Below are 10,646 nucleotides of genomic sequence, written 5' to 3' on the forward strand. Positions count from 1 at the left end.
ACACACAGCAGTGTAAAATCTCAGGAGAAGACTGAGTAATTTGTTTTAAATGTTCCTGTGTAATCCCTCTGAGAGAGGAAGAAGTCTGTAACAACAGTTATTTTATTGATGAATGCAAAGTTTTTTTTTTGTGTGTGGAAATCTCTGTCTACTGCAAATAATTTTTTTTTGGTTTCCGCTGTGTTAAAGATCCTGTGTTTGAAACAGAGCATTGTTCTCTGTTCTGTAGTTTGTTTGTTTTTGGGATTTTGACAGAAAAATCCCCAACATGGAGCACTTTAGCCATCCAAAGAATTCCTCCGCCTCGGTAGACTACTCCCATTATATATACCCGCTGGAATCGGGAGGACTTGGACATTGAACCCGCTGGAATTGGGAGCACTTGGACATTGAACGACGTATAAATCTGTAATACGAGATGACGGGTTCTTATTGCTCGCTGTCGTGGATGGTAGGGAATTATCATGATGATATCTCCATTTCTTGGGGGATGTACGGACTTATTGGTCCACGCAGGGTTTCTGGGGAGTCTTTATTGCTAGCCATCGTGCGAACGTGGGTAAATGTTTGTTAACGGAGGTTTCTTCGGAGTTTTATAAAGAAAATAAAAGAAATAAGAGGTAAATTGTTGGTTAATGAATTTCGTTCGGAGTCTCTTTTTCTTTCGTTCTTGATTGTTATTTTTTTTTTTCCTTGACACTCTTTGAAGTTTTTTAAATAGATGAGGAGGTGAATTGGCGAGCTCTCTGCCAGATGATAGTTTCATCTTTAAACTCCTACGATTTAGCCCATGCACTACCCAGATACAGTTAGATTTGGCACCTAAGGGAACAGGTGAACTCATCGGAGGGAGTAGAAGCGGGCTATCCTCCAGGCATTAGCTAGGCGACCCCATCGGGCCTTTTGCTCTATCTTCCGTGAGATTTCTCCCTATCGCTTTTAAACAAAGTGAAGTTATTCGGTAGGGTTTCCTCATCTGCATCTTAAATCTGTTATTCATGGTTTTCTTTTTGCTCATGTGTAGGAGCTTAGTTTGAAGGACTGCTAATTTTTCTTGGGATAAAGCAGTGACAGCTTTGTTCCTTGGTATAATACAAACCTCTGAATCCCATAGGTGCGTGCAATGAGTAAAGGCAAGGCAATCAACATTGATCTTGGAACAACTTACAGCTGCGTAGCAGTTTGGCAGCATGATAGAGTGGAGGTTATTGTTAATGATCAGGGAAACCGAACCACTCCATCCATTGTTGCCTTCACTCCCTTTGAGAGATTTGTTGGAGATGCGGCCAAATACCAGATTGCAAATAATCCCCACAACACCGTCTTCGATGCCAAGAGACTTATTGGAAGGCGGTTCACTGATTCCTTTGTGCAGAGTGACATTCAACTATGGCCCTTCACTGTTGTCACCGGAGACAATGGAAAGCCTGTTATCCAAGTTCATTATAAGGGCGAGAGGAAGATGGTTGCAGCCGAAGAGATCTCTTCGACGGTATTAGTTAAAATGAAGACGACAGCCGAAGCATACCTAAACTCTGATGTCAAGAATGTCGTGATCACAGTGCCGGCCTATTTTAGCGGTTCTCAGAGGAAGGCTACTAGAGATGCGGCCAACATTGCCGGTCTTAACGCCATGAAAATTATTAATGAACCAACCGCTGCAGCTATAGCTTATGGGTTTCATGGTGAGGTTTATTCCTCCAATAGTAAAAATACCGTCTTGGTTTTCGACCTTGGAGGAGGTACCTTTGATGTTTCCATTGTTACTGTGGAGGGAGGTAAATTTGAGGTGAAGGCTGTAGGACGGGACACACATTTGGGTGGCGAAGATTTTGACAATCGGATGCTCAAATACTATGTTGAAAATTTCAAGAGAAAATACAGAAAGGACATTACCACAAGCGCCAAAGCCCTTCGGAGGCTCCGTTCAGAATGCGAAAGGGCAAAAAGAATTTGTCTTCAGTAGTAGAGACTATGATTGATATTAACTATCTCTACGAAGGTCTGGATTTTCATATGAAGATTACGAGAGCCAAATTCGAAGAGCTCATTACCGATTTCTTCGATAAGTGCATGCGAATCCTCAGACAATGTCTGGAAGACGCCGGGATGAACAAAGAGCAAATTAACGAAGTGGTTTTAGTAGGGGGTTCTACTCGCATTCCAAAGGGTATAGGAACTCCTTCAAGATTTCTTCCATGGAAAAAATCTCTGCAAAAGCATAAACCCCGATGAGGCTGTTGCATATGGCGCTGCACTTCAGGCGGCAGCCTTGAACATGTTGGAATTTAATTCCAACTGCAACAATGAACAGCTGGACAAGAATCTGATCTGCAGTAAATACTCCAGGCTGATCGGTGCATCAAAGTCAAGCCCGATATTTTTGCACATTAATATGCATTAAAGTTTCAGTTGATTTCCCCTGCAGAACAGCCGACTTGTTTTTTGATAGAAGCATCACCGCCTTGCTGCATTTAATTCACAGATAAACATTAGAAGATATTTTGTAATATTTTATTGTTTTAATCAGATATGTTTTAGCATATAAATACCACACAGCAGTTCTGTTTTAATGTTAGCAGCAGCAGCAGCTGAAGAATCACACAGAGCAGAGGAGAGCACGCAGCAGCGTGAAGAAGAAGAATAATTTCAGAACAGTGAAATGCACAGCAGTGCAGATTTGAATGTAATTTGCTTTCTGGTTGTTTGCTGATAGAAAGGGTAGATGTTATTTGTGTGGAACATAAGCGTTCCTTGGTAAATCTGTTTTGTAATAGAAGTTGTGAAATTCCCTCAGTATGAGGAAGACAAATCTGTAACAGTTAGTTTATTTTGATGAATACAAGTTAATTTTTCCTGTTGCTGTTACACCGTCACCGTTGCTATTACACCGTAACTCAAAAAAATACTTGACGTCAAAAATTTACGTTGCTGCAACACCACGAACAGCGTTGCTGCAACACCAACTCTGTTGTTGCAACACCATTTCCAGAGAACGAATTTTTCTGCTTTCTGAGTTAAAAACAGAGTATTTTTCTGTGTTAAAACAGAGTGTTATTCTGCGTTGCTGCAACACCAAACTCAGTTGCTGCAACACCAAACTGTGTTGCTGAAACACCGTTTCCAGCAAGCGATTTTTTTCTGTTTTTTTTGTGCAAAAACAAAGTATAAAAAACAGAGCAATTTTTGTCTGTCTGTTATGGAATTTATCAGAAAATTCCAACATGGTATCAGAGCTAGTCTAGGCACTCAGTGAGTAAAAAACAGAGATTGTTTTTCACTGTAGGAGCTGTAAGAAGTTTGTTGAGCAGATTTTTCCAGCAGAGAAAGTTTTTTGCTTGTTTTCAAAATACAGTCAGTATCTTTTCTTTACCAATACAGGTTAAGATGGCAGATGCTGGAACAGGTTTGACAAATCCCCAACTGCCACAGTTTAATGGGAAAAATTACAGTTATTGGTCCATAACAATGAAAGCATTGTTTGCTTCTCAAGGAATATGGGAGCTGGTTGAAACTGGCTATGCTGAACCTGCAGATGCAACAGCGTTGGCTGCTTTGACAGCAGCAGAAAGAGACCAGTTGAAGGGTGACAGAAAGAAGGATGCCAAAGCCCTCTTTTTCCTCTTCCAATCAGTACATGAAAGTGTTTTTCCGCGGATTGCAGCAGCAACAAAATCCAAAGAGGCATGGGATATTCTCCAAACTGCCTATCAAGGCATGGAGAAGGTGAAGACTGCAAAGTTGCAGATGTTGAGGAGAGACTTTGAAAATCTCAGCATGAAGGAATCTGATACAATAGATTCATTCTTCACTCAGGTTATTGGCTTGATAACCCAGATAAGATCTCATGGTGAGATTCTTGAAGATAGAAGGATTGTAGAGAAAATCTTGAGATGTTTACCCTCAAGGTTTGAATCTATTGTGGTAGCAATAGAAGAAACAAAAGATCTCTCACAGCTCACGGTAGATGAGCTAAGTGCTTCTCTATTGTCTCATGAACACAGACTGAGTAGAGGAACAGATTTCTCTTTTGAGCAAGCATTCAAGACTCAGATGTCTTTTGGCCAAAGAAGAGGTCGAGGCAGAGCAAATAACAGAGGTCGTGGAAGAAGCCAAAACAGAGGCAGAAATTATCCTGCTAGCACAAGCGGAAGGAGCTGCAATCAGAACCAAGCTGAAGGTTCAAGCAAACAGCAAGCTCATGGACAAAGGTATGACAAATCCCAAGTCCAATGTCATTATTGTAAAAAATTTGGGCACTATGCCAATGAATGCAAGAAAAAACAAAATGACATGAATAATAGGCAGAATGCTAATTTTGCAAATGAAGAAGATAAGAACCCAAAGAACGTGCTGTTAACATGTAACATAGCACAAGACAAACAAGAAGATTTTTGGTTCTTAGACTCAGGTTGTAGTAATCACATGACTGGAAATATTGCAATGTTTGCCAATCTGGATGAAAATGTGAAATCTGAGGTAACAACAGGGACTGATGATAAGATATCTGTCAAGGGTAAGGGCAGAGTCAGTATTCTAGCAAAAAATGGAGAACACATGATTGTGCCAGAGGTATACTATGTACCTGGTCTGAAATGTAATCTTTTGAGCATTGGACAGCTCATAAACAAAGGTTACAACGTGTTCTTCAAAGATGATCTGTGTACTATCAGAGACATACCTCCAAGTAAGAAGATCATTGCACAGGTGCAGATGACCAGTAATAGAATGTTTCCTCTCAAACTCAGGGCAGATTTGAAGGAAGGCAGAACTATTGCGGCTGTTACACAAGAAGTCTTTCAGGAACAAGTGAAAGATGTGAATTGGTTGTGGCATTTGAGATTTGGACATCTCAATTTTGGAGGCCTGAATCTGTTGCACAGAAAGGGATTGCCGTTGATTGAGAAACCGGACAGCCTTTGTGAAGGCTGCATCTTGGGCAAGCAACACAAAGAAAGCTTTCCAGCAGGAAAGAGTATAAGGGCAAAAGCACCCTTGGAAATTGTTCACTCTGATGTGTGTGGACCGATGCAAATACCATCATTTGCCGGAAATAAATATGTTTTAACCTTCATTGATGATTACACCAGAAAGACATGGGTGTATATGCTGAAACAGAAGAGTGAAGTGTTTGAGAAATTCCGCCACTTCAAAACTCTTGTTGAAAAGCAGTGTGGGCATTATATCAAAGTGCTCAGAACAGATAGAGGAGGAGAGTACATCTCCCAAGACTTTCTGCGTTTTTGCAGAGAGAATGGCATACGAAAGCAGTTCACAGCAAGGTATACACCTCAGCAAAATGGTGTTGCTGAAAGAAAGAACAGGACCATTCTTGACATGGTCAGAAGTATGCTGAAGGCAAAACACTTGCCGTATGAGTATTGGGCAGAAGTTGTTACTTGCGCAGTTTACATCTTGAATAGATGCCCAACTAAAGCTGTCATGAACAGAATACCAGAAGAGGCATGGAGTGGTCAAAAGCAAACTATCACTCACATGAGAGTATTCGGTTGTGTTGCATATGCACATGTACCGGATCAGCTAAGGAAAAAGCTTGATAGTAAGGGGGAGAAGTGTGTTTTTGTTGGCTATTGTGATGAGTCAAAAGCATACAAACTTTATAATCCATCCACCAAGAAATTAATAGTAAGCAGAGATGTGCAGTTCATTGAAGATGAAGCTTGGGATGGAAGCTTGGAAAAAACAGTGAATGTGAAGACAATTGTGTCTCATGAAGAACGAGAGGAAGGGACAGTAGCAAATAATCCTTCCTTGGTGGCTCCTCCTACACCACAGCAAGTACAACAAACCACACCACAAGCTGGAATTCGAACAGCCTTGAGAAGTCAAGGAAGAACAGATGTTGTTACACCACAAACAGCTGATGCTGAAACACCACAGGGATCTGAAATACCCTCAAGTTCGGATGGAACTCCAAGCACACCAAGAAGACCAAGATTCAGAAATCTGAGTGAGATTTATGAACAAGGAGAGGTAAGTAATAATACCGGTCTGAATTCATTATTCGCTTTATATTGTCATGTTGATGACCCGATTCATTTTGAAGATGCTGTAAATGAAGATAAATGGATTGAAGCAATGAATGAAGAAATTGGTGCAATTGAGAAGAGTAAAACATGAGAGTTAGTGGACCTCCCTGAAGGCAAGGATGCCATTGGAGTTAAGTGGGTCTATAAGACCAAAAGCAATGCTGAAGGTAAGATTGACAGGCACAAAGCAAGGCTTGTTGTGAAAGGCTACAAGCAGCAACAAGGTAGAGGCTATGATGAAACCTTTGCACCAGTAGCAAGGATGGAAACAGTCAGAACAGTGTTGTCTATTGCAGCACAACACAAATGGAAGATTTATCAGATGGATGTTAAATCTGCATTCCTGAATGGAGTGTTAAAAGAAGAGGTTTATGTTGATCAACCTCCGGGCTATGAAGTTGAAGGCCAAGAGCATAAAGTTTGTAAACTGAAGAAGACTCTTTATGGGCTGAAGCAAGCTCCAAGAGAATGGTACAGCAGAATAGATGCTTATATGATTGAGAATGGGTTTGATAAGTGTGATGGTGAACCCACACTCTACATAAAGCAGAATGACGGTAAGATTATTATTGTTGTTTTATATGTAGATGATCTGATTTTTACTAGCAATGATGCTTCTCTCATTGCTGATTTTAAAGCAGTCATGAAGAGTGAATTTGAAATGATTGACTTGGGCTTATTAAGATATTTTCTTGGAATTGAAGTAGACCAAAGTGAAAATGGTGTTTTCATTTCTCAAGATAAATATGTAGAAGCTGTGTTGAAGAGATTTAACATGCAGAACAGCAAGGCTGCTGTGACTCCAACAGTAGTCGGGCTGAAATTAACCAAAGAAGACAACAGCAAATATTTTGATCCAAAACTGTACAAGAGCATAGTTGGCAGCGTTATGTACTTGACTGCAACTAGGCCGGACATTATGCACGCTGTGAGTTTAATTTCCAGATTTATGGAAAGACCGAAAGAGACTCATTGGCAGGCAGCCAAGAGGATTCTAAGGTATGTGAATGGAACGAAGGGGTTTGGTATTTTATACTCCTCTTCTGAAAGTTTCATGTTGACAGGTTACACTGACAGTGATTGGGCTGGAAGTGTTGATGATAGGAAAAGCACATCGGGATATGTGTTTCATATGGGATCGGGAGCCATCTCATGGGCTTCCAAGAAGCAACTAGTTGTGGCTTTGTCAACAGCAGAGGCAGAGTATGTGGCAGCAACAGCAGCAGCATGCCAAGCAGTATGGCTGAGAAGAGTTCTCAAAGATTTGTGTCATGAACAAGAAAAGGGCACAACCATTTACTGTGACAATAGCTCAGCAATAGCATTGTCTAAAAACTCTGTTTTTCATAAAAGAACAAAGCACATAGACACCAAATTTCACTTCATACGTGAATTGGTTAACAATGGTGAGATTGTTTTGCAGCACTGCAAAACAGAGGATCAGCTAGCTGACATCTTGACAAAACCATTAGCAAAGAAAGGTTTTGATCATTTCAGAAAATGTCTGGGTATGCAGCAGTTGAAATTAAGGGGGAGTGTTGGAATTTAATTCCAACTGCAACAATGAACAGCTGGACAAGAATCTGATCTGCAGTAAATACTCCAGGCTGATCGGTGCATCAAAGTCAAGCCCGATATTTTTGCACATTAATATGCATTAAAGTTTCAGTTGATTTCCCCTGCAGAACAGCCGACTTGTTTTTTGATAGAAGCATCACCGCCTTGCTGCATTTAATTCACAGATAAACATTAGAAGATATTTTGTAATATTTTATTGTTTTAATCAGATATGTTTTAGCATATAAATACCACACAGCAGTTCTGTTTTAATGTTAGCAGCAGCAGCAACTGAAGAATCACACAGAGCAGAGGAGAGCACGCAGCAGCGTGAAGAAGAAGAATAATTTCAGAACAGTGAAATGCACAGCAGTGCAGATTTGAATGTAATTTGCTTTCTGGTTGTTTGCTGATAGAAAGGGTAGATGTTATTTGTGTGGAACAGAAGCGTTCCTTGGTAAATCTGTTTTGTAATAGAAGTTGTGAAATTCCCTCAGTATGAGGAAGACAAATCTGTAACAGTTAGTTTATTTTGATGAATACAAGTTAATTTTTCCTGTTGCTGTTACACCGTAACTCAAAAAATACTTGACGTCAAAAATTTACGTTGCTGCAACACCACGAACAGCGTTGCTGCAACACCAGTTACAGCGTTGCTGCAACACCAACTCTGTTGCTGCAACACCATTTCCAGAGAACGAATTTTTCTACTTTCTGAGTTAAAAACAGAGTATTTTTCTGTGTTAAAACATAGTGTTATTCTGCGTTGCTGCAACACCAAACTCAGTTGCTGCAACACCAAACTGTGTTGCTGAAACACTGTTTCCAGCAAGCGATTTTTTTCTGTTTTTTTTGTGCAAAAACAGAGTATAAAAAACAGAGCAATTTTTGTCTGTTTGTTATGGAATTTATTAGAAAATTCCAACAGAACAATGAAGGCATCCAATTCGTCCTCATGGATGTCACGCCTTTGAGCCTTGGAGTCAGTATTAAAGAGGGTGTAATGTCTGTAGTCGTTCCCAGAAATACTCTCATTCCAACTCAGAGAGAGGCTTCTTACACTACAGCGCGTGATAATCAGGTACAAGTGTCTTTTCAAGTGTATGAAGGCGAGAGAGCAATGGTTGCGGACAACAATCTGCTAGGTGAATTTCGGTTGAGTGGAATTCCTGCGGCCGGTTGTGGAGTGGCAAGCCTTGCAGTTGTCTTTGAATTGGACGCAGACGGAATTCTGAAGGTGTCAGACCGGGATAGGGGAAGTGGGGTAAGCAATTTTATTACCATAACGAACGATGGTGGTCGGCTGAGCAAAGAGCAAATCGAGAAAATGACGGGTGATGCCGAGAGATTCAGAAGGGAGGATGAAGAGGTAAAGAAGAAGCACAGTGCCAGATTCGATGTAGAGAATTACGTTTACAACATGAGAAGCAGAGTGAAAGAAGCCGAGAGCAAGGGAGAGATGAATGTGACAGTGGCAGCGGATACTGTGCAGATGCTGAATAGTGTGGAGGAATGGTTGGATGAGAACGAGAGTGCGCAGCTTTTCGAGTTGGAAGAGAAATTGAGAGGTTTGACAAGCAAATGCAGCCTTTGACACGCTAAACATAAATTTACTGAAGCTTTTGCAAATTTCATAGCATGTTAATTTAGGATGTCTTAGTTATGATATAGTTCCTCTTTCATAATGTAGTAAACATTATATTCCATACTGAGATAATGCTATGTCTTTCTCGTCTGTGAACAATACAGGAAATTTTAGCCCTTTTATGATAGGAGGCTGTGTTATTTATCCAAATTAAGATGGTTGTGAGTGCCAAAACATAAAGCTATGAGGAATGCTTGTATGCCCTTAATTTAACTTCGCAAACATTATCTTCCTGAATTTTTAAGTGACAGGGAGCCTGGTTTAGGAACTTGAATTTTATAGTGACCGGGATTTTTTATGCTTGTATGCCCTTAAATTAACTTGGCAAACATCATCTTCTTGAATTTTCAAGTGACAGGGACTCTGGTTTAGGAACTTGAATCTTAAAGTAACAGGCAATTTTAAAGAGAAATGTCTGACGATTTGTTTAGTTTCTGCATCAACTTTGCAGGCTGTTTGTTTCCATGAGTGAAATTTTATATTTTATTCAACTCTTCCTCTCAGCAAAGATGAATTCTCATCTAAGTCGATGAATAGATATATGTGAGATGTATAAGTTTGTTAAAGTGATTTGTACATTTATAGATGTATGAACTATCTCTAATTTAAAAAATAATGAGATTCAATTTTCCGATGTGGTTTATATTGATGTAGGTTAGTGTTTTTTTTATTCGGGAAGATTTGAACTAGGACTCTATTTATCCTAAAGTAGCAAAATCCCTAATAATATGGGCAACAACCAAGTACCCCTTAGACTTGTAATGTTTATTTAGCTAACATTTGTATTTTATATATTAAGTAGTGTGAATAAATCTAAATAACTAAGAGGCTATGTCACTCTCCAACCTATTTATGAGTGCCAAAAGTGGCGAGAAAAATGCTAAAACATATGCGTCATTGGCCTTATGCTATAGCATTTCCCAAGTTGGAAATGATGTATGGAATGGCTGGCGGGCCATGTTTTTCAATGCAAATTCAGAAATTGTTTCTGTTTTAGTGTTTTTTCTCCATTTTTATGTGCCCATCCAAGCATCCAAGAAGGGCATGGGAGCATCCAAGAAGGACATGGGACCCTTAGTTGCCAAAAAAAACACATATCTAATAACTAATAAACATAACCCTATTCACTCCAGATATTTAATTAATTGATTTTTACTCTTTCTTTTTGATCTTTTTTACTACTCTTGATATTGGTGATGATGCAACCCTATTCACTCCAGATATTTAATTAATTGATTTTTACTCTCTTTTTTGGATTTTTTTTACTACTCTTGATATTGGTGATGATGCAACCATAAGTGTTGTTGCCTCTTCTTCCGATCCATGTTCTAGTTCTATTGAACAAGCATTTTGTTTTATTTTTGTTCACACAGATAAGGATATGGATGAGTTGT

General features: G+C 39.6%; 1 pseudogene across 1 annotated transcript; it reads left to right on the forward strand.

The window, feature by feature from the left end:
• Positions 1-416: 416 nt before the first annotated feature.
• Positions 417-9,541, forward strand: LOC149266575 (heat shock cognate 70 kDa protein-like; annotated as a pseudogene). Its single transcript, XR_016253003.1, has 4 exons — positions 417-620; positions 722-961; positions 1,069-2,278; positions 8,539-9,541. The product of XR_016253003.1 is annotated as a heat shock cognate 70 kDa protein-like (transcript).
• The last annotated feature ends 1,105 nt before the right edge of the window (positions 9,542-10,646 follow it).

The sequence above is a fragment of the Pinus tabuliformis genome, chromosome 6 (assembly GCF_031772625.1).
Source record: "Pinus tabuliformis cultivar Carrire ecotype Pingquan chromosome 6, CPIR1, whole genome shotgun sequence".
NCBI classification, from domain to species: domain Eukaryota; kingdom Viridiplantae; phylum Streptophyta; class Pinopsida; order Pinales; family Pinaceae; genus Pinus; species Pinus tabuliformis.